Consider the following 6,597-nt stretch of genomic DNA (forward strand, 5'->3'; position numbering starts at 1 on the left):
CTCTCTGTCAATATACTGCTGCAACTGTTCTTGAAATATCTTCAGTCAGATTTTATTTGCATGTGGTATTAATGATATTTTTTGACAATTTCTACCTTCTGTTAAATTACCTTTCTTTGGAATGGGCAAGTAAGTATATAGGTCTGTTCCAGTCAGTTGGCCAGGTAGCTATCTTCCAAATTTCATGACATGAAGACAAAGTAAAGTTATAATGGAATGTGCAAAATCTGGAGTCGGAAAGCCAAAAGGAAAAAATTACACTTGGCATTTCTCAGCTGAAAGAACTCGAGTTGCAGTATTCGAGGATACTATGGGGAAAAAATTGAACGATGCAGGAAATATTAAAAAAAGATGGAAGGAATACACAATGTCACTACACCAAAAAGAACTGGTCAACCATTCCACCATTTCAGAAAGTAGCCTATGATAAAGAACTAATTGCACTGAAGGTTGCAATCAAAGTTGTACTAAAAGCACTGGTGAAAAGCAAAGCTCTAGGAGTTGACAGTATACCAACTGAGATGTTTCAAGAAATGGATGCAGTGCAGGTTCCCATATAGAACCACTTTAGTATTCTGCTTTTTGAAGTTATTTGCTCATGACTAGTAGCCACAGAAGAGCTCTGGTAGCATAGTGGCTAAAGCACTTGACTGCTAACCAGAAGGCTGGCAGTTCAAACCCACCAGCCACTCCTCAGAAGAAAGGTTGGGCAATCCTACTTCCATAGTGATATTGCCTCGGAAACCCAAGGAGGGGTCGCTATGAGTCGGGGCCGACTCAATGGCACATAACAACAACAAAAGTAGCCACAGAGACAAAACACAACAGATATGACTTTTTGCTTATTAGAGTGCTACACATAACATTAAAGTATTCATGAAGATGTAACCAATGCTTTGCTGCGGTTGGGTAATGTGAAAGGAGCTGTAAGAAAGAAAGTGACTTAGAACAATTGTATTGAAGATATGAATAGAAACTAATTGGTAGTGAAAAGAAACTTTCTAGGGCCAATGACTATCATGCTTGAGTAATTTTTCCATCCCAGTGAGATCTCTGGCAAAAGCCATGACACACCTAGGACATAAAGGAAAGAGTAATGACAAGGCTTTATTTGATACAGTGCTTTGCCTATTACTCCAAACTCATCTTCTTCCATTAGTACACCTTGTTCAACCTTCTCCCACCTGGTTATCCTGTGGTTTCTCAAGTACACCAAGCTGGAGAGCCTTTGGGCTCGAAATTCCCTTTCCTGGAAAGCCTTAACTCATGCCCCTAACTCAGCATACACTTCATTCAGGTCTCTGTTCAAAACTCTCACCTTTACAAGGCCAACCTGTCCACTCTGTCTAATATATCTTCCTTCTTATCCTCATCACCTTTCCTTCTTTATTTTTCTTTATACCACTTATCTTTAGCTGACATTAAATTTTATTTGTATTGGATCTTTTTTTATTTTTCATCTCTTGCACTAGAATTTGAACTCCATAAGGGAGGGAGTTTGCCATATTCTCTACTCTACTCTCATTGTCCCTGGTATGTAAGAGATGTTCAATATGTGTTGTTGAGTTAATGGTTGAATCAATGAGTAAAAGATATTTTAAAGCCACAAAGTTCAAGTCTCAGATCTATTCCTTATCATCTGAGCTTATTTCATGGGGACAAGATTTGCTCTGGTTCCAAAACACTGTGAGAATAAAGTAGGGCTATATGTAGAAGGGCTTATAAACTATGAAGTACTGCATAAAAGTTAATAAATGCAACTACTCAGGCACTGTGGTATAGTGCAAAATGAGCTGAAGCTGAGTTCAAGATCAGGCTTTTACTGGAAGCTTTGCCACTTAGTGTTATGCAGACCCTTGAATAGGTATGTGAGCTCTAGAGACCTCAGTTTCCATCTTTACTAGGTAAGAATGAAGTGTGATAATATACATGAACATGCTTGCAAATATCTAGGGTGATACAAGAATATGCAATAGTATTGCTGGACTGTACGCAGCAAAACTACTTTCCTCACTGCCCTTATCGCTGATCTCCTGTGTTTATACCTATCCAAAAGGGAAAAGGTAATTTGTTATTCTGTTGCTAGGATGGTGCTTTCCAAGAGGTGGAAAGGGTAATTGTTCAATGGATGCAGGTATAATCCCTGAATAAGTAAACTCAATTGTCAGATAAGCTTATATTCCACCAGTACCTTACCAGTGCCAAAACTTAACCTGTTTCTCAGTGACACTTTCTCCCTAACTTTGTTTGAGACTGTATTCTGGGGTTAACCAAATCTCAGTATTCTTCAGCTCCACAGAGACTGTGGAGACCCTTGACCACTTTGGTTCAAGTTCAGCCATGCATGAATTTAGCCGTCTTCAGGTTATTTGCTCATGCTCAAAGCATTGCATTAATCAGAGAAGGAGGCTTCAATCTTGGGCTTGTTCTCAGAGACTCTGCTGCATTGTGTTGCCTTTGATGAAAAGCTTAAAAGGCAGAGAACAGGAAATCCACTCTGATTTCATTGTTCCCTTTTCATAGTTCTTTACCCTTAGGAAGAATGCTGGTTTGCCTCGAATGACTAATAATCACTACAATGTATTAAGCATTAATTCTGTGCCAGACACAGCACAAAGTACTTTCTAGACACCTTTACATTTCCTTCCCCACTGGCACTCTGAAGGAGATTTTATTATTCCCATTCCACAGAAGAAGAAACTGAGACTCAAGGAGGTGAAAAGAGTTCTCTTGTGTTCACCTGGAAAGAGAAGCAAAACTGGGGAAACTGCTTCCATTTGACTCTTAGTCTTGTCTTCTTAACCACCAAACCAGAACCAAGGCATGCCAAAGCCTATGGGGAGTTTGAGAAGGAGTAAGGAAATCATTTCATGTTTCCCATAACAATTTTGAGACTTCTCAAATTGTAGAATCCCAACGCATTGACAATGAAAGCCCAGCACTTCCATTTAGAGTCTTTGAGTATCATTACTTATTTTGAAATCTGATTACCTGATTTTGTTCATTAAAAATGTGTTATTTTGGAATAATTGATACGAGCAGGCAGATAGTTTTGAAGTATACACATAGTGTAGCATTTTGTTCTGGGTTTCAATCCACACTCTCAAACACATTGAACATTTTTTAACACTATTCTTCTTCTCAAAATGCCCTCTCCCCTCACCTATGTACTTTTTAAACCCTGAGAAGCAGGGGTCGCTATGAGTCGGGTCTGACTCGATGGCACATAACAACAACAACATATTTGTTTAGCTCTCACTTATTTGTTTTTGAATATCAGGAATGGACTTAATTTCTTGAATTAGTCAATCCTTTGGCAATTAAATAGACATCGTCCTAACAAGAAAGTCAAATGTCCATGTGCCCCACTTAGTTTTTGCTGCATTTAATCTTACAGTTTAAAGAAAGATACATGATAGCTGTTGATAAGATAAAAAGTTGGTAACCAAAGCAAAAATTTATGCTTACTCTGTTGAGATAGCCTATTACTTTGTCCCAGACTGAGTGTGTTTTTAACAAAGAATTAAAAATCAAGTTTTAGAATCTCGATAAACCTGTTTTTACACACCCAGAGTTGATTCATGAAAATCCCTAAACCAATATCAGGTTTATCAAGCTCTGCGTTTCCAAGAATCCTTTCAATCATGTTGGGGTTTTCAATTCTCAAAAGTGACCATGAAGTTTTAATATTCTGGCTTGGTCTGGTAAATGCTCAGAATAGTGTTCAAGGCTTGGTCATACTGCTTTCAGGAGACTTAATAGAATAGATAATTTTTAAATCAATTCCATATTTGTATATAAACCTGCCCTGATTCTCATCTCTGAAAAGGGAAATGTAATATTTGGGGGATTTTCTGGGAACAGATGTTTTGATGTGTCCACCACAGACTCATGAATTACATGAGAAATTTTAACATTCATGATCAATGAACAATGATTAAACCTAGACAGAACTTGAGTAAACTATAGGGGAGTCCGTATATTTCAGTCACCAGAAATGTTGTTTATGTCTACAAAGACACAAGAACTTTTTTAAGGACCACTTATTCAAATCTCTACTACTTAAATACAAAACCTTAGAGAACTAACTTCAGCACCAAAGGGGTTTTGAAAGCCAACTTAGATATATGTAATATGCTCCCATACAGCTAAAAACCTACCATAATAGCATTCACTACGATGTGTGTTATTACTGTATTATCAGCATTTCTCACTAGACTGTAAGCTCTATGAAGAAAGAATTATTTTACTCTCTATTCTACCCCTTGCATCTCCAAGGTACCTGGTGCATGGTAACTAACTGACTGCCATAGAATCAGATCCAACTCATAGAGACCCCTCCTTGCGTTTCTGAGGCAGCATCTCTATGGAAGTAGATTGCCTGATCTTCCTTCCAAGGAGCAGCTGGTGGGTTTGAACTGCCAGCCTTCTGGTTAGTAATGCCCTAGGCACTACACCACTAGAGCTCCTAGTGTGTGGTAAGTCCTTAGTAAATATTTGGAGGACAAGACAGAGAGATGGAGAAAAAGAGATAATGAAGTGTTGAGTTAGCACGAGCTGTTCTGGGCAAAGATGAGGCCTTCACTGCCCAGGTGTTCTGTGCTATTTCAGAGTCCTCCTCCCCACGGCAGCCTTACCCCCACCTCTCATGGCATTCCAATGAATGGTACCTGCTCTGTTCTCACAAAGACAGTAACCTAATCATTTTATTATGTAAGGTCCCTTGGTATTATACCTTCAGTGGAATCTTATTCTTAATCTTTAACTCAAAGTATCAATCATTAATGATGGTGTGAGAACGAGAGATTACGCAGCACCAGACAACAATCTGTTCTGTTACTATAAGACCAGCTATCAAACTTACCCTGAGGCATCTTGGAAGACAAGCCTGGCTATCTACTTCCAGAAGATCATGGCCTTAAAAACCCTATGTTGTTGTTGTTGTTGTTGTTATGTGCTGTCAGTCGGACCCGACTCATAGCGACCCCTCCTCGGGTTTCCGAGGCAGTATCACTACAGAAGTAGATTGCCCAGTCTTCCTTCCGAGGAGTGGTTGGTGGGTTTGAACCACCAGCCTTCTGGTTAGCAGTCAAGTGCCTTAGACACTATGCTACCAGAGCTCCTTAAAAACCCTGTGGAGTAGTTTTATTCTGCACATGTAAGGTTGTCATGAGGCAGAATAGACTCAGTGGCTACTAACAACAACAATAAAATGTAGGCAAAAATTATAAATGTATTCATTCAGTCAGTTGATCATTCATTCAATCATTAATTATTTAACCAATGAGGTCCCTGGTGAGGCAAATGGTTTGCATTTGACTATTGATCTAAAGGATGCTGGTTCACTCAGCAGCGCCATGGAAGAAAGACCTGCTAATCTGCTTCCATGAAGATTACTGCCAAAAAAACACTATGGAGATCCGTTCTACTAGGTAACAACTGGGGCTATTATGAGCCAGAATGGACTCAGTGGCAGTGAGTTTAGAGTGGTGTTTTTTTTTTTTTTTTTTCCCAACCAATATTTATTGACTATCACCTGTGTGCCAGGCTTGGTGCTAGTCAATGTGACAATAACTGAGAAAATAAATGGAAATGACACTTATCTTTAGGGTCCTCTTGTCTTTTTAACCAAATTCCAAGAGCTGAACCTATTAGACAGATCCATGTTCATCCATAGTTTTTTTCCTGGAAAGTTCTGAGCAAATCTGAGACCATTTTAATCCTGTAGGGAAACAAGAATCACTTAAGGAAGTAAGCCAGTTTTCTAGGCAACTTTGCAAATCCCTCTCTCTTTTCTTCCTTGAGTCATTCAGCAAACTGGCACTGAAACTTTCTATGGGACACTATTTTAGGCCCTGGGGACATGCAGAAGAAAGAGAATCCCCTCCTTGAATAAGGTCACAATGTAGGAACAGACCAGAAAAACATAACCATTGTCATCAAGCCAATTCCTCCTCATAGCAACCCCATAGGACAGGGTAGAACTGCCCCATAGGGTTTCCAGAAAAATCTTTATGGAAGCAGACTGCCTCATCTTTCTTCCATGGAGTGCTGGTTGGTTCAAAATGCCAACTTTTCAGTTAGCAGCCAATAGCTTTAATCACTGCTCCACCAGTGCTTGACTAACAGTTATAAACAGTGAGATAAGTACAGGACAGACATAAGCAGAGAGTGCTATGGTAACCAAAAGAGGAGCACCCAACCCAGCCGGAGGCATCAGGAAAGGCTTCCCAGTGAAGAAAACACTGGGTGAATGGGATCAAGCCAGGTGAGAGGGTGTGGAGGGGATGGGCTTTCAACCAAAGGAATCAGCAAATGCAAAGGCTCAGAGGAGGGAAAGAGCAACAGACTTGTGGGAATCTACACATCATTCAACACAGCAGGGACCTGTGCTATGGGAGCTAGTAATATAGCCAAAATTGAAGTCACTCAGCAAGAGAAGATCGTGAAGCACTTATTTGGCGAAACAAACAAAGAGAATGAGAAAGTTGATGATAGGGTAGGGAGCTCTGGTAGCATAGTGCCTAAGGCACTTGACTGCTAACCAGAAGGCTGGCGGTTCAAACCCACCAGCCACTCCTTGGAAGGAAGATTGGG

Source organism: Orycteropus afer, unplaced genomic scaffold (genome assembly GCF_000298275.1).
Source record: "Orycteropus afer afer isolate SDZICR_OR568_19922 unplaced genomic scaffold, OryAfe1.0 scaffold00173, whole genome shotgun sequence".
NCBI lineage: Eukaryota > Metazoa > Chordata > Mammalia > Tubulidentata > Orycteropodidae > Orycteropus > Orycteropus afer.